The sequence below is a fragment of the Palaemon carinicauda genome, chromosome 33, assembly GCF_036898095.1.
Source record: "Palaemon carinicauda isolate YSFRI2023 chromosome 33, ASM3689809v2, whole genome shotgun sequence".
In the NCBI taxonomy this organism is placed as follows: domain Eukaryota; kingdom Metazoa; phylum Arthropoda; class Malacostraca; order Decapoda; family Palaemonidae; genus Palaemon; species Palaemon carinicauda.
Genome location: NC_090757.1, coordinates 20,709,584 through 20,727,787, shown reverse-complemented (window position 1 = coordinate 20,727,787; position 18,204 = coordinate 20,709,584). Strand labels below are relative to the sequence as shown.

Here is an 18,204-nt window from a genome sequence, read left to right as displayed (position 1 = left end):
GTAAAAAAAGTGAGAAATGAAAAAGCCTGGTGGATGAAGTTAATAAAAGTAATGGGAAATGTGCATGTTGTGGTAAGTACTTATTGAGAGGGTTGCAAAAAAAAAAAAAAAAAATGAGAAACTACAAAAGCCCGGATGAAATTAACAAAAGTAAGGGGCCATATGTATGCTGTTGGAAGTACTTATTGAGAGGACTGTACAATATAAATTGAGAAGGGACAAAAGCCTGGATGAAGTTAATTCAAATAAGGGGCCATGTGCATGTGTTGAAAGGGGTGCAAAGAAGTCAGAAGCTACAAAAGCCTGGATAAAGTTAATAAAAGTAAGGGGCCATGTGCATGTTGTGGGAAGTAATTATTGAGAGGGCTGTAAAAAAAAATGTGAGAAGTAAAAAGAGCCTGGATGAAGTTAATAAAAGTAGGGGGTCATGTGCATGCTGTTGGAAGTACTTATTGAGAGGACTGTAAAAACAAGAGAGAAGCTTCAAAAGCCTGGATGAAATTAATAAAAGTAAGGGCCATGTGGATGCTGTTGGAAGGACTTATTGAGATGACTGTAAAAAAAGAGAGAAGCCAAAAGCCTGGATGAAGTTAATAAAAGTAATGGGACATATCCATGTCATGGGATGCACTTATTGAGAAGGCTGAACAAAAAAAGCGAGAAGGGACAAAAGCCTGGATGACGTTGATAAAAGTAAAGGGCTATGTGCATGTTGTGTGAAGTACTTATTGAGAGGGCTGTAAAAGAGGGAGAAGTTACAAAAGCCTGGATGAAGTTAACAAAAGTGAGGGGCCCTGTGCATGCTGTTGGAAGTACTTATTGAGAGGACTGTAAAAAAGAGAGTTTCAAAAGCCTGGATGAAATTAATAAAAGTAAGGACCATGTGGATGCTGTTGGAAGTATTCATTGAGAGGACTGTAAAAAAGTGAGAAGGGACAAAAGGCTGGATGAAGTTGATAAAAGTAAGGGGCCATATGCATATCGTGGGAAGCACTTATTGAGTGGGCTGTAAAAAAAAGTGAGAAGAAACAAAAACCCGGATGCCTTGATTTCATTGGTAGTGAAGACAGAGCAGCCTGTCCCTGATGTATCTTACTCATGTAAGATTTATAAAAAATGCCAAGCAGACTGGAATCGAATTTTGCATGATCTTTTGGGATTGAATTGGTCCTAATTGTATAGTAGTGTTGATCCTGTAGTCCCTTTGAATGAGAATCTAGTCAGCATAATTGATAGGTGTATCCCTTCTGTGTACTAAGGTACTGAGAGAAGGACAAACCATGGTTCAATGATGATTGTAGACCTGCTTATTTGGAGAAGCAGCAGGCCTATCATCTTTGGAAGGGTAATAGATAAGATTTGACCTGGAATAACTATACTCAGCTTGGAGCTTTTGCTCAGAGATTTATGCTTCAACTGAGAAAGAATACAATTTAACCATAAAAGAAACCCTTTCTGGTACAACCCAGAAGTATAAGTGGTGGACTACCCTTAAAACTGCACTCTTTAGTGTAGATACAACAATTCCTCCTTCACTTAAACCAGATGGCTCTGTCACTCACTGTCCAAAGGAAAAGGCAACCCTTTTAGCAGATGTGTTTGACAGCAAGCAGAGTAATGAGAATCTCAAACTTCCTCATTCCTGTTTTCCTGAGGCTAAACTAACTAGGTTTGCTTTTCGATCTCGTGAAATTAAAGCTCTCTTGATGGACCTTGATGCTAATAGAGGTGTAGATCCAAATGGTATTTTTCCTTTGTTTTTTTATAAAGACACCAGATTTCTTAGCTCCAAAGTTATGCTATTTTGCGCAAATTAGAAAGGATGAGGAGCTTTTAGCACTTGTTGGAGAATTGGTAATGTTACTCCACTATGTAAAGGTGCTTGCGGTAGCTCATGTCCAACTGATTACTGCCCAATTTCCATAACTCCCATATTATCTAAAGTTTTAGAACGTCTTTTGGCAAAACGTCTTAATAGGTTTGTTGAAGGTAATCATCGGTTCCCTAGTTTGAAATTTGGTTTTCATAATGGCCTTGGAGCATGTGATGCCCTTCTTACAATCTCCAATGCTGTACAGAAATCCCGTAATTGTGGTCAAGAAGTTTGTATGATTGGCCTTGATTTTAGTGCTGCCTTTGACCGTGTTAATCATGAAGGCCTTTTTTTCAAACTCAAACAGTTGGGAGTGGGTGGGTCGTTTCTTAGCATTATTATTGAATTTTTAAGTAATAGATTGCAAAGAGTTGTTGTTGATGGGCACCATAGTGAGTATAGGAATGTGATATCTGGTGTTCCTCAGAGTAGTGTTCTTGTCCCATTGCTTTTCATACTATATACACATGACATATGGTTTGGTCTAGAAAACAAGCTTGTTGCATGTGCAGATGATGCTACTCTCTTTGCATCAATTCCATCTCCTGAATGTAGATCTGCAGTTGCTGAATCCCTTAATAGAGATCTAGCTAAAATTAGTACATGGGGTATGAAGTTCAATCCTAACAAAACTCAAAGTATGATTGTAATAAGGTCAAGGACCGTGGTTCCTCAACACCGGGGATCTCAGCATTGATAATGTTTCTTTAACTTAGTATGACTTTTAAAATTTTAGGTGTGATTCTCGACACCAAATTTACTTTCAAGACACACATTAGGTATGTCTCTTCTTCAATTTCACAAACAATTGGCTTATTGAGAAAGTCTTTCAAGACTTTCGGTGATCAATCTATTTTGAAGAAGTGTTTTAATTCTTTCATTTTACCTTGTTTCGAGTATTGTTCTCCTTTCTGGTCTTCAGCTGCTGATACTCATCTTAATTTGTTGGACAGGAACTTAAGGTTTATTAAATTTCTTATTCCTGATTTATATATTACCCTTTAGCACCGTCGTTCAATTAGTTATTATGCATGTTGCATAAATTTTTTTATAATTCTGACCACCCTTTACATTCAGATCTTTCCAGACAGTTCCAGACAGTTCCATCCCGTTCGTAATACTAGGTATGCAGTTAATTCTAATAGTCAGGCCTCCATCATGAGGCTCAATACTACACAGTATTCTAGAAGTTTTATTCCAGCTGTGACCAATTTGTAGAATGATCTTCCTAATCGGGTAGTTGAATCAGTAGAACTTCAAAAGTTCAAACTCGCAGCAAATGTTTTTATGTTGTAATGTTGCTAATGTTTTAAAAGTATTTTATTTTAATTTTCATTACTTCTTATATCATTTATTTATTTCCTTATTTCCTTTCCTCACAGGACTATTATTCCCTGATGGAGCCCTTGGGCTTATAGCATCTTGCTTTTCCAACTAGTGTTGTAGCTTAGCTACTACTACTACTACTACTACTACTACTACTACTACTACTACTACTACTAATAATAATAATAATAATAATAATAACAATAATAATAATAATAATAAGGGGCCATATACATGTCGTGGGAAGTACTTATTGAGAGGGTTGTATAAAAGTGAGAAGTAACAAAAGCCTAGATGAAGTTTGTAAAAGTAAGGGGCCATGTGCATGCTGTTGGAAGTACTTATTGAGATGGCTGTTAAAAAAGTGAGAAGGGAAAAAAGACTGAATGAAGTTGATAAAAGTAAGGGGACATATGCATGTTGTGAGAAGAACTTTTTGAGAGGGTTGCAAAAACGTGAAAAGTTACAAAAGCCTGGATGAAGTTTATAAAAGTAAGGGGCCATATACATGTCGTGGGAAGTACTTATTGAGAGGGCTGTAAAAAAAAGCGAGAAGGGACAAAAGCCCCGATGAAGTTAATATAAGAAAGGGGCCATACATATGCAGTGGGAAGTACTGTACTTATTGAGTGGGTTGTGAAAAGTGAGAAGTAACAAAAGCCTGAATGAAGTTAATATAAGTAAGGGTCCATATGCATTGCCGTGGGAAGCACTTATTGATAGGGCTGTAAAATCAATGAGAGAAGGGACAAAAGCCCAGATGAAGTAATATAAGTATCGGTCCATATCCATGCTGAGGGAAGTACTTATTGAGTGGGTGGTTGTAAAAAGTGAGAAGGGACAAAAGCCTGAATGAAGTTAATGAAAGTAAGGGTCCACATGCATTTCGTGGGAAGCACTTATTGAGAGGGCTGTAAAAAAAAAGTGAGAAGGGACAAAAGCCTGAATGAAGTTACTGGTAATAAAAACAAGGGGCCGTTCGCATGTTGTGGGAAGTACTTATTAATAGGGCTTTTAAAAAAGTGACAAAAGCCTAGATGGAGTTTATAAATGCAAGTGGGCATGTTGCTGTTGTGGGAAGTACTCCTTTTGTACTTATTATGAGAGCTGTACAAAAGGTAGGAAAGTGGGAAAATCCTGGATAAAGTTAATTGACGTGAGCAAGTGGCCATGAGGATATTTTGGGAAGTACTTACTGACATGGCAGCGAGTAAAATGATAATATTTTGGATGAGGGTGGAATAGTGATTTATTATTACAAGGAATAGAGAGTATCCTAGTACTAAAAATGGCCTAAAGCCTGCAGTTTGTTTATGGGGCAAACATATGCATAAAATGAAATGGATAAAGATTTCGAAAATTTCAAAATTTACCACTAGCATAACGTACATCGGGGCTATCGGGTTAAATTTCACCAAATATGATGAAATTTAGCATGAGTTATTTAAAGCCTAAATAATACCTCAATAGTTTAAAAGGCAGGAATGTACCCTGGACAGGTATGATGGGTCGTACGCGACCCCTACAGCATGTTCAAAATCTGTTTTTTCCCCCATAAATCATCAGGTGTCTCGAATATGGAAGTGATCGACCTGCAAGGGGTGACTAATCTACATGCCATTGTCTGCTTTAGGACTGATTTTCGTCTAACTTCCCTCCTTCCCCGTTTTTTTAACCCCCCTAGGGATCGACCTCAACCCTGAAATACCTAAATAGGGGTAAGTGATCAAACAGCAAAGTTATTACTTAATTATAAATTGTCGAACAGTGTTGATACTTGTTTGGTTCTTTATAGTTGGAAAGTGTGGGTGGATGGTGTGTCTACCACTTGCATGACATTGGTTTTGGCTTAGATGCCATATATTGCCATGAGGTCCATTTTCCCTCAAATGCTAATTTCTGAATTTTTTTTATTTTTTTCGCAATTTTCTGATTTTTTTCTATTTTGAATTTATCTTCAATAATGGCCAACAGGCAGTATTCCCTCGGCATGGATGTCATCAACACACTTCTAATGGAGTTGAAAAGAGATGTTGATGATAATAAGGAGCTTGCAACCTCATGTGTTTGATACTTATTTCTCTGATAATTTCTCCTTCGTATTTGTAAATATTTTTCTTATGTGTATTAGGTATTTGAAATTGATTTATAAAGTGTTTTATTATTATTATTATTATTATTATTATTATTATTATTATCATCATTATTATTATTATTATTATTATTATTATCATCATCATTATTATAGATCATAGTTTATGTATATATAATAATTTGATATTTTACTTTTTATTGGTCAGCAGTTTCTTATTTTGATTTCATTTTACTTTGATTGGCTACCGATTTGCTATTTGATATCCTTTTACTTTTATTAGTTACTAATTCTATTTTCTCTTGCTGTAAGTATGGTATCAATTTTGTGTTGGTCACATCAAGCTTCCTGAAAGGACTCACTGTCATAGCTGCCCACCTAAGACTGACCACATGACAAACACCACTTGTTTGAGGAGCAGGAAGCCTGTTTGTCTATAGCTTCAAACTGTCTTGTATCTGAACTGTACCTGATAGTTATAGCTAGGTTAAATCATGAAACTTTCTTTTTTTACTACTTGTTTGTATAAATACTGAAATTTTAATCTTTACAAAATAGATATCACCCATTTTTTATCTAAAATTTATTTCAAAGAATTTAAATTTTATATGATAAAAATAATTGTCAACATCCAGAAAGCCATCATATCAGTTTTATTCCAATCCACTAATAATTAGATAAATAAATAACACCTTGAAATTTACACCCCCATTCTCCATTTCAAGTGGTAGATTGGGCTGTAGGAGTTGTTGCGGTCTGCGGCCATTTTGTTGACATACCCGAAAGGTAAGTTGGCATATCTCTATATATTCTTGTTCTGTATAGAATTGGTGATATTTTGGTATATTTTAATGCATAAATATCATATTTTACAGGAGATACAATGATTTTCATAAGAAATTTGCACTGTGAAACTAGGCCGCCAAAAAATGACCTTTAGATTTCGCCCCTGATATAACGGTAAATTACATCTTAGTGCATATTTTATTATGTATTTCTGTTCTAGAATAATATGAGTTTATTCTATAAAGAAATTAGCCTCTTCCTATTTCATTTAGGAACCAGAAAAATTTAGTGAAACTTGGACTAGTTTTTTGGCCAAAAAAAATTACCTTTCTTTTTCTCATTTCAGATCTTGACTTCTATGGGTCCAACTCATTTCCAGCAATTACACGCTGTTGCTTTGCCATCTAAGAAGGTGTCCCTAAAGGGATTTATGTGTATATGTATATTTCTATTTTTTTGTGAATATTTGTCGTCTTTTTTTTGTATACTTAAATTTTTAATATATTTCCAATAAATAGTTATTTTGTAGATGGGTATCATTTATATTTTCAGTAGTTTTTAGCATTCTTTGAAGTATTTTTAGCAAGTCAAACAATACAGATTAATGCATAACTAAAATTTTTCCTGAATTTTTTTTTGGAATTGGGGTCGAGCTCGACCCCTAAATACCTAAATAGGGGTGTCCAAGAACGATACCTGTCCAGGGTTTATGTTCTCACACACTCAAAAAAGATACAGTAAATTTTGTATTGTCACCCAATTACCTGTAATTACTACAGCATATATCTGCACCTTGGTTCCTGAAGAAAGTCGGAGTTAAAAGAGGAAAGGTGAGCCATAGTAACTGACGTCCCTGGTAATATGGCACCTAGATGATGTTGATGATGATGATTCTCCTCTTAGTGTCTTGTGACCTCAAAGATGTGGCCCAAGAATCTCATCATCTTGACATGTTCAACCTCTGAAAAAATAGCAAATAAATTAATATTCTACTAATTTTATCTATCATTACATTCAATCATTCAGTAGAAAATAACATTTGTAGAGAGAGAGAGAGAGAGAGAGAGAGAGAGAGAGAGAGAGAGAGAGAGAGAGAGAGAGAGAGAGAGAGAGAGAGAGAGAGAGAGAGAGAGAGAGGAGAGAGAGAGAGAGAGAGAGAGAGAGAGAGAGAGAGAGAGAGAATATGACAAATTCTTAGATAATTTGTATTTTTCCTAACTATACAAACCTTAGCTATTCACATGGGGTAATTACTTCGGCGTAGCTGAAATGATGAGCCATAAGAGTTTTAACGAGGGTTTACTACCCCTCCGCTAGTTAGCGGGGGGGGGGGGGGGTTAGGGAGGGGTAGCTTGCTACCTCTCCCCCCTCACACACACAGTGAGTGCTTCACTTTACTTAGAGGTAGGACTTATCCCGGGGGACAGGGCTGGCGGGCAAATATGTGTAAATAGCTAAGGTTTGTATAGTTAGGAAAAATACAAATTATCTACGAATTTGTCATTTGTTCCGTAACTGAAATACAAACCACGCTATTTACCTGGGGTGACTTAACCCTTAGGAAGGGTGGTAAGTCCCTGCCATACTGGCTTTGGCTTGCCCGGGGATTCCATATTCGAGTGTCTATGTACTCAGACAACAGGGAATCCCTGCTCCTCGCTAGCAGCTGTGAAACTGCTGCGGCCTACGTAAGGTGTGTGCGAAGGTGAAAAGTGACTCATCCTTGGAAGTTGACCTGGAGTTCCTCAGATGGAAATCTAGGCTAGGACTCTCCCAATACCACCTCGTCAGGGTATGGGGACATGACAGTATTACACTTAATACTAGGAACACAAGGAAGCATGGTTTACCTTGGAGGGGTTTGAGGTCAGCTGTGCAGAGAACCCAGGAGGCTGCTTTCTCCAAGGGAAGAGAGGATGAAGAAAAGAATAAGGGCCAGACATACCTTTTCATTCATGCAGACTAAAACCGGGTAACAATGCCCTCAACCTTCTGCTACTTGTCCATTAAGGAGCCTGAGGTTTAGACCAGCCTTTATGCAGCCACCACAGGGCCAATAGAAAACGTATCGAGCCTCCTGTGGGTCACGTCTTGCAGGTAGTGGGCTGTGAAGGTGGTCTGACGCTTCCACACCCCAGCTTGCAGGACCTGCGTCACTGAATAATTCTTCTTGAAGGCCAGGGACGTAGCTATGCCCCAGACATCATGCGCTCAAGGGCGACGTGACGGAGAAGGGTCAGGATTCAAGGCCAGGTGTATTATTGCGAATCCAGGCTGAGATGGTATTCCTGGTGACCCTTCTCTTCGTTTTCCCAGTGCTCACGAACAAGGCTTGAACCTGGGGACGAACTGCAGCTGTTCTCTTAAGATACAACCTCAGACTCCTTACTGGGCAAAGTAGGAGATGGTCTGGGTCATCTGTTACAGAACGGAGGCTCGAAACCTGGAAAGAATCGAACCGAGGGTCCAGAGTCTTGGCAACAAACTCAGGGACGAACCTGAACGTTACCTCGCCCCCATCCCCTTGAATGGGCGATGTCGTATGAGAGACCATGTAGTTCGCTGACTCGCTTGGCCGAGGCCAAAGCTAGCAGGAACACCGTCTTCCAAGTAAGGTGGCGATCTGAAGCCTGGCGTAGTGGTTCGTAAGGTGGCGATCTGAAGCCTGGCGTAGTGGTTCGTAGGGAGGTCTCTTTAGAGACCTGAGAACTCGAACCACGTTCCAAGGAGGGGGTCTCACTTCCGACTGAAGGCAGGTAAGTTCATAGCTTCGTATGAGAAGAGAAAGTTCCAGCGAGGAAGAAATGTCCATTCCTTTGAGCCTGAAGGCAAGACTTAAGGCAGAGCAATAGCCTTTAACTGCCCAGACTGAAAGGCGCATTTCTTCTCGCAAATACACGAGGAACTTCGCTATTGCTGGAATAGTGGCATCGAGTGGAGATACACCCCTTCCACGACACAAACCACAGAAAACTCGACACTTCACCTGGTAGACCCCTGCGGATGACTTGCGCAGGTGTCCAGACATCCTGTTCGCAACTTCTTATGAAAATCCTCTCTCTGTGAGGAGATGATGGATAGTCTCCAGGCGTGAAGTCGAAGTGAAGCTACGGCTTTGTGGAAGATGTTGGCACGTGGTTGTTTGAGTAGCTCATGACGTGGAGGGAGTACCCTTGGAGGCTCCGTAAGGAGTTGCAGAAGGTCCGGGAACCATTCTGCGTGATGCCATAGCGGAGCTATGAGGGTCATTGACAGGTTGATCGATATTCTGGTCTTCTTGAGTACTCTCCTCATCAGACAGAACGGGGGAAAGGCGTACACATCGATGTTGTCCCACCGTTGTTGGAAGGCATCTTGCCAGAGAGCCTTGGGGTCCGGGACTGGGGAGCAGTACAGCGGGAGCTTGTAGCTCGGCGCTGTAGCGAACAGGTCCACAGTCGGGGAACCCCACAAAGTCAGGACTTTGTTGGCTACTTGAGGATCCAAAGACCACTCGGTACTCACTATCTGTGTCACTCTGCTCAAGACTGTCGGCGAGCACATTCCTTTTGCCCGGAATGAAGTGAGCTGCTAGTGTGATCGAGTGGACTTCGGACCATCTGTGTCTCTACTGCAAGATGGGATAGCTGTTCTGAAAAGGTACCTCCCTGCTTGTTGATATAACCCACCACTGTGGTGTTGTTCATCACCACCACAGAGTGACCCGCCAGGTGCTGTTGGAACTGTTGAAGGCCCAGATAAATGGCCTTCATTTCTAGCAGATTTATATGGAGGCACTTTTCTGATTCTGACCACAGGCCTGAGGTCCTGTGGTTCAGAACGTGGGCCCCCACACCCTTTCTTTGATGCGTCCTAAAACAACATCAAGTCCAGGGGGAGGACGAGAAGATCCACTCCCTTTCGTAGGTTCTTGTCTACCACCCACCACTGGAGATCCGTCTGTTCCGGTTGTCCCATAGGGATAAGGGTCTCCGGGGGATCGTGTCCTTGATTCCACCGCGACTTGAGTCGCTACTGGAGAGTTCTCATTCTGAGGCGACTGTTAGGAACTAGACGGGCCAGGGAGGAGAGATGGACGAGGAGACGTAACCACATTTGGGCTGGAAGTTCTTCTCGTGTGAGGAAAGGTCTCTTGACCTTCCTCAGCCTTGCTATCCTGTCCTCTGATGGGAAGGCTTTGTGGAGATTGGTGTCTTTGACCATGCCTAGGTATACCAGTCTCTGAGAGGGCTGCAGAGAGGACTTCTCGAGGTTTACCATGATCCCTAGATCTTGGCAAAGTTCGAGAAGCTTGTCTCGGTGGCGAAGAAGGGTTGCCCTCGAGTCTGCTAGGATCAGCCAGTCGTCCAGATAACGGAGGAGACGGATGCCGATCCTGTGAGCCCATGATGAAATCGGGGTGAACACCTTGGTGAACACTTGGGGTGCTGTGGAGAGACCGCAGCACAGCACCTTGAACTGGTAGATCTTGTCGTCTAGGCAAAATCTTAAGTACAGTGATACCTCGGTAGTCGAACGACTCTATACTCGAACAATTCGGAGTTCGACCAAAATTTTCGAGAAATTTTTGCTGCGGTGCTCGACCAAAAATTCGGTACTCGACCAGCCGAACACGTGACGACCGCATGGGCTTTGTGATGATCGCGCCATCTCGGCCACTCTCGCTTGTTCGGGAAGCATCAGTTCTCTCGAGAGCGTCACTCAGACAACGCGCGATCAGCATTCGTTGTGATTTAGTGATTTTCAGTGCTTTTAATTGCTTTTTTAGCTTTCATAATGAGTCCCAAGAAAGTAATGAGTGTTAAGGGGAAGGAGAAGAGGAAAACAGTGCGAACAACGATCGAGTTGAAGAAGGAAATTATAGCGAAATATGAGAATGGTGTACGAGTGTCCGATTTAGCGGTAGAATACGGAATGGCGAAGTCGACCATTTCTACGTTTTTAAAGCATAAAGAAATGATTAAGAAGGCGAATGTTGCAACGGGAGTTACGGCGGTAACTAAGCAAAGGCCACAAGTGATTGAGGAGATGGAAAAGTTGCTTTTAATATTTATTAAAGAAAAACAGTTGGCCGGGGAAAGTGTTAGTGAAGCGTTCATTTGTGAAAAAGCGTTGCATATCTATGAAGAATTAGTGAAGAAAAGTCCGAGTACCAGTGAAAGTGATTCATTTACATTTAAAGCGAGCAGGGGTTGGTTTGAAAAGTTTCGTAATAGAACAGGTATTCATCGTGTTACTAGGCATGGGGAGGCAGCTAGTTCGGATCAAATTGCAGCCGATAAATACGTGGGGGAATTCGATCGGTACATAAATGAACAAAATTTGATCGCACAACAAGTCTTTAATTGTGATGAGACTGGGTTATTTTGGAAGAAAATGCCAGCCAATACGTACATTACCAAGGACGAGACGAAGATGCCAGGTCACAAGCCAATGAAAGATAGGCTAACATTGAAACAATTAACAATAGACCAGTTTTTCACAAAAGAAAAGAAAGCTGCTACATCAAAGCCTGTTTCTCCTCCAAAGAAGAGACAAAGAAGAGAAGAAACCCCTGAAATAGATCTGCCCACCCTTTCATTGGAGAGAGAAACAACTCCTGAAGGAGAACTACCCCGCCACATCATGGAAGGGGACTCTCCTTCCAAGCAGTAACCTCCCCCTTCCATCCTCTCCACATCCATCCCTGTATGCCATCGAACCGCTGCTCAAAGGTATGTTCACTACAGTACAGAAAATGGTTTAAAATTGTTTTATTTTAGTACAGTAAATGGTTTAAAATTGTTTTATAGGATTTTCTGACCAATTTCATACACATTTAGATAATTATTGTTGTTTAGGTACACGTTTTATTAATATTTTGGGCCTGTTCGAGTGCTTGGGAACGGAATAGAATATATACCATTATTTCTTATGGGGAAAAAAAATTCGGTACTCGAACAAATCGGAGGTCGAACACGGATCTCGAACGGATTATGGTCGAGTACCGAGGTATCACTGTACCTGTACTTCCTTGAAGACGGGTGGACTGGGATCTGGAAGTACGCGTCCTTCAGGTCCAGTGTGCACATGAAGTCTTGTGGTCTCACTGCAAGCCTGCCCGTGTCTGCCATCTCCATACTGAACGGAGTCTGTTTGACGTTTAAACCCGTTCAGTGTCGAGAGGTCGATGACTGGTCTCCAGCCTCCAGACGCCTTTCTCACAAGAAAGAGTTGACTGTAGAAGCCTGGGGACCCGTCCACAGCCTCTTGGAGAGCGTCCTTCTTCAACATGGTCTGGACTTCTGCCTGGAGGGCCTGTCCCTTTACTGATCCCATGGTAAGGGAGCTCAATGACACTGGATTCACTGTCAGGGGAGGTAGACATGAGATGAATGGGACGCGATAACACTGACCGATTACGGAAAACGTCCAGGTATCTGCCCCGAGTTGCTGCCACCTTGTCGCGCAACTTTGTAGGCATCAGCCCACTGGTGGACATGCAGGGGGACTGCCAATCCTAGCGTTTACGGCCTCGGCCGTTCCCTCTAGGATTTTTGCCTCCTCCCTTGAAGGACTTCTTGCCCCTTCTGCCCTTGGCAGGAAAGGGCTTAGACACCTTCTGCTTCGCTGTCGTTGTCGTTGTCTTCCTAGTGTCCTTAGCTGGACGGGGTTGCTGAGCTGCTGGAGGTTTGAAAGGCCTCGATGTCAGGGCCTTGTGGGTAAGGGAATCCTGATTGGACTTCCTCCACCTCTCAGAGGCTAGCTCCACGTCCTTTGGCTCAAACAAGCTCTTACCAAGAACGGAAGTGTCTGAGCCTAACATCAGAACTGGGGACCTTCTGGTGGAACCTCTCAGCCACTGCGTCCCGACGCTTGAGAATCGTGTTGGCCCACAAGCTCGAGACTTGATGGGCCAGAAACTCGATGGTTCGCGTGCCTGAGAGTAAGAATGTCTCCAGTGCCTTCCTGGTACTTTCTTTGGACAGGTCCTCAGAACGTACTAGGATGCCCAGAGATCGCAGCCAGATGTCCAGCCACGAAGTTGCCTGCATGGCACACTTCGCAACTTTCTCCTGGCTTAGGATCTCAGTTGCGGAACAGAACACTTGCCGGTTGGAGTGTCTCTCAAGAGGGATTCCCCCTGTGAGTTCTTCCATCGAATGGTGTACAGTACTGGAAGACTCAAACAAGTCTCCTCTAGGATATCAAAGTATCTCCTCTGATGTACTCGAGGAGGAGGGAGGAGCTTTTTACCGGCACTGGATCTACTGGAGGAGGCAAGCTCAGAGAGCTGGCCCTCGACCTTGTCTCAACCCTTGAGACCAGGGCAAAGCTGCACTGGCCCTAGAGGGTTTCTGGGTGCTGTAGATTCGGTCCAGGACCGTATCCTTCCCTTCACGAGGAGGAATCTCTGGGTCTGGGATCCCATTGAGGTTCCTCATGAGGGTCAGGACTTGCCAGAATTTATGTTCTGACTCCTGGTGCTCTCCTCCTGACGGACTGGCAACAAAGTCTCCCGTCCCCAGAGGCTCTTCCTGGGGAGACTCACGGACGTTCTCCAAAGGTCTATCTGGTTCCTGTCGGGTCCTTGCGGAAGACTTGGGATCAGTCTTCGAGTCCTTCGGCTCCCTCCTAGGAGGGATGCAGGACTCCAGCAATGAAGGATGTAAGGCCTTTGCCACATTTATACGAGGAGACTTCTCAGGAAGCGGCGGAGTTTCCCTTATTGGTGCGATGGGGGAACGGACCGGATCTTCCGGCTTTCCTGAGGATGGGTAATACTCATTCGCAGAGGAGGGAGAGAAAGTCTGAGGTGGGGTAGGAGCCTTACGTAAGGACTTGTGAGGAGGCAGGATAGTCCTTGGAGAAGTTACCACGTCTGGCACTCCTCTCTTCCTCTTCAGGGCGGAGGAAGTTGACACTGATTTGTGACCCAAGTCAGAAAGCACAGGCTTCATTGCCTGCATAAGAGCTCTGACAATGGTACCAAACCAGGGCTGCTGGCTGACAGTCACGCTGTCAGATACTTCCTCAGGACGGAAGGGGATCGTTCGATCCCTTGGAGGATTCGACACGAGGGTTCGCCTGTTGAGAATCTGCAATGGAGGAAGAAAGATCCTTAGACTTGTCCAGAAACCTCCCCTCCTCCGGCGAGCGGGCTGTTCTGCGCTTGCAGGGAGGGGAGCGCGATGTTGACCTGTCCGCCTGTACCCCTGATGGAACTCGAGAGTGATCGCGTTGGTGATCGTTGCGCCGATCACGCTGGTGATCGCGTGAAGAGCACTGGTCTGGATTGCGGTAAATGAATCATGCGCAGCAGGATATCCACATCCAATTGACAGCCACTTGCCTTGGTTTGCTGTCACGATTGATTTTATAACAGAATAAATCCAGCTGACGCTGGCGCTTCGCCTCATCCTAGTGCACCGCACACACGTGATGTTAGCGCTGGTCGCGCTGGTGCTCTGCCCACTCGTGAGTCGACTGGCGTGGGTCGTCGCGCTGGCGCTTGTCTGGCGCTGGCGGTTACACTCAGCGCCTTCATTAATTAACTTCTGAGCCATGTCTCGCGTCCGCTCAGGCTCCGCTTGCGCCTCGCGCCCGCCATTTGGCGAACGTCATCAAGCTTAAACTAACGATCAGCTGTCTGCCTATTTTAATAGTTGTACTGAAACAGAGCTGTGCCGAGACAAATCTACATCGACCTGCCGCTGAACAGTGAAACTGGGAGACCACCTGTGCGATATCACGTTGGTCCCAGAGATAACAGGGCGCCTCTGCGACAACGGGTCTACCACTGAAGGCTAACGCCCAGGATCACCATCAACAACCGTACGATAAGACTTCATCATCGAGAGCTGTTGTTTGAAACGTAAATACGCGGAAGGAATCTAATATTGTTTTCAGCACAGCGCCTGAAAAGCGCCTATAATATTTGACAATACTAATACCTTGCTTTATCTATAACGAGGGTGAGCGCTCTGCGCTCAAGAGTACTTCTGTTCGGGTCTAAAAGGACTGTAGCCCTTGGCTACTCTCTCGATTCCTTTCGTCGTTCGACTTAACTTCTCCCCTCCCGGGAGCCTCACAGAGGTCTAAGACTAGGATAACGACAGATCCGAACCGAAGCACTCTCCACTGAATAAAATTCACTGCGTAATTTAATACCAAAAATTTTCATTCCATTGTTTATTAAAAAGAAAGCTTCACAATCATTTGAAAATCATAGTATACGTCCTCTCAAACGAAATGAACGAACTCATTTAAAGAGACTTGCCATTCTCTCAATCGTTCGAATAGCAATGAAAAATACTGAATCCAATATAAATGCAGCGAAAAATTAAATAAGTAATAAATATTACCTTAATAGGTATAATATTTATAACAAAATAAACCATTAAATTAAGGAATTCCAATATGAGATGAATCATCACCCATATTTATTGGAACATTTACACTTAATATAAAAATAATTTTAGTATTCCACTAAGGAGACAACGATACATAGAATCGTGTACATCGATTCGTATACAGTAAACATTAAGTGAAATCTAACTTCCTTTAATTTCTGACTAAGGAAAAGTACTGACAGGATCAATTACTTTCCAAATAAAATGTTCCTTTTATATAGTACAACTAAAAAACTTGAGAAGTAGGAAGAATGTACTACAGGCATTCATAAAAATATCTACGAACTATTGTAGTATTGTAACGATACTAATAACTGCGTAACAACTGAACACTAGTTAATCTTCGCAAACAAATTGAAGATTACCTCAAGAAAAACTATTAAAAAGATAAAATTATCTTAGATTAATAATCCTTTAATTAAATATGATATTTTCATAATAAAATAAATTTTTGAATATACAGATATTGCTCGACTTACGACCTATGCGACATAAGACTATTCGACTTTACGACCATTTTTTCAGGGTGATAACGTCACAAGTTTACCGGAAATAGGACGAATATTTCCTTGAAAATAATCTATTTTCTTGTAAACATATAAACTGATTTATCTTGGTAAATTACTATTTTCTTTTATTGTTAATATTCAGTATTTATTCTCAGTTAAAAATACATTAAGAAAAGTTTTAATATCTGTGTTGTTCATATGTCTGGTGACGTCACATCACCGGCGGAAAGCATCCGGGCAATTCAGTGATTTCCTTCCAATAGGCTAACGATTAATATTAGTATTTCCATTATCGAAATATTAAATAATGATACAAAGTATTTTGAGGGTCTGTATCGGTTGTCATGAGTACTACGTAGCGTAAATACGCTACGTAGCATACTACTTTTTTAATCTCTGATAATGGATCGATGTTTATCAAAGAAAATATACTTTTAGGGCAAATATTTTCTTGAAAATAATATATTTCCTTTTACATTATAAACATAAAATACTTTTGTTTGTTAAGTTAGTATTTCTTTTCATTTCTTGCGAAAAACAAAGAAAATGAATTTACATATTTTGCAAGTCATTCTTCGTAGAGATTACTGTACGTCACGTGACTTGTGACGTCATGCACCGGGCAGAAGCGCGCTGACAAACCGAATGATCTCCTTTCATTGTTACCGAGTAATCTTATTACAGCATTCCCATCATCGAAACACCCAGTAACGATATCAAGTGTTTTAGTGGTCTGTATCATTAGTTATAAGATTAGTACAATTTACCGTAAATTTAAGAAAAAAGTCTGATGACGTCATATTTCTGGCGGAAGGCGAGAGGCAAATCAAGTGATTTCCTTCCGATGCGTTACTATTCCTATAATCGAAACATCGAATAATGATATATAGAATTTTTCAATAATTTTCAAAAAAAAAATATGAAGATACAACTGAATTAAAAACAAAATACAGAGAGAGAGAGAGAGAGAGAGAGAGAGAGAGAGAGAGAGAGAGAGAGAGAGAGAGAGAGAGAGATTCGTATTCCTTTTATAACTAATAATAAGGTCTATAAACGAACTGTATGGAAAATGTGATAGCCTATAACATTGGCGCTGATGTAATATGCATTATGAAGAAATTTCGAATGTCAAGAAAATTATATAAATCAGTGTTATTCGCACTATATATATGTGCTCATAATAGTTATACGGCAGCGTGACCTTGAGATCAGCTGATGCCAACCGAAAGTAAATCAAGTATTTGTTGATTATTGATATGCTCAAGAAATTGAAAAATAATATATAAACGTCCTTTAATAAACCACAATTAAACACAGTAATGTCTAATGAAATATAAAGGCTTAATATTGAACTACAATACTGTATGAAGCTTTAAAAATGAACTACCCTATGCGATTGCGAGAGCGAGCGCACACACACAGAAAGAGCTACAACGATTTCGCATTATACCTAATGATTAGACGAACTGTATGGAAACTGATTTCCCGTAACATATAGGCGTTGATGTAATATTCATCATGAAGATATTTCTAATAAGTTAAGAAATGATAAAAAAATATGCCATACGTATGTACGCCATATTTTGATACGGTAGGTAGCGGCACTTTCAGATCAGCTGATCATAACCAAAGGTAAACAAAATTTTCAGTACTCGATTGTAAAATGCTTCCAAAATTGATGAATAGAATATAATAATGCATTTATAGAGCATATGATATCCTATGAAACAAGAAAATGGAATAATGATACAGAAATAAAATATTGACAAAATAGGATCCAGATGATTGCCGAATCATAACGTATCAAAATAAATCTACGGAAACTTCACTTTTCTAGTTCGACATACGACGAACTCGACTTATGACTCGTCTCTCTGTCCCTATCTCGGTCTTAAGTCGAGCAATACCTGTACTTACCCGCTGGTTATATAAGAATGGCTAGCGTCCCTGACGCCTCGGTAGGAAATTCAGAACTTCCGCGTGGCTATCGCAGATATGCCAGGTGTACACTAGTGCCCTCTCGGTACAACAGATAGAACTATACCCACCTCTTCAGATTTTCCATGCCCCATGGTCTCTAGAGGGGAGGAGGGTGGGTTTTTAACTTATATAACCAGCGGGTAAGTATATTAAAAAATTTATTTTATTATGAAAATATCATTTTTAAATATAGAACTTACCCGCTGGTTATATAAGAATGGCTGATTGACACCCTTGGTGGTGGGT

General features: G+C 41.5%; 1 long non-coding RNA gene across 1 annotated transcript in view; it reads right to left on the bottom strand.

Moving 5' to 3' along the window:
- Positions 1–18,204, bottom strand: part of LOC137626084 (uncharacterized) — a 71,086-nt gene that overhangs the window by 8,362 nt on the left and 44,520 nt on the right. Inside the window, exon 3 of the long non-coding RNA XR_011040981.1 lies at positions 6,842–7,038. This is a non-coding gene — a long non-coding RNA (uncharacterized lncRNA). The remainder of the gene's footprint in view (positions 1–6,841; positions 7,039–18,204) is intronic.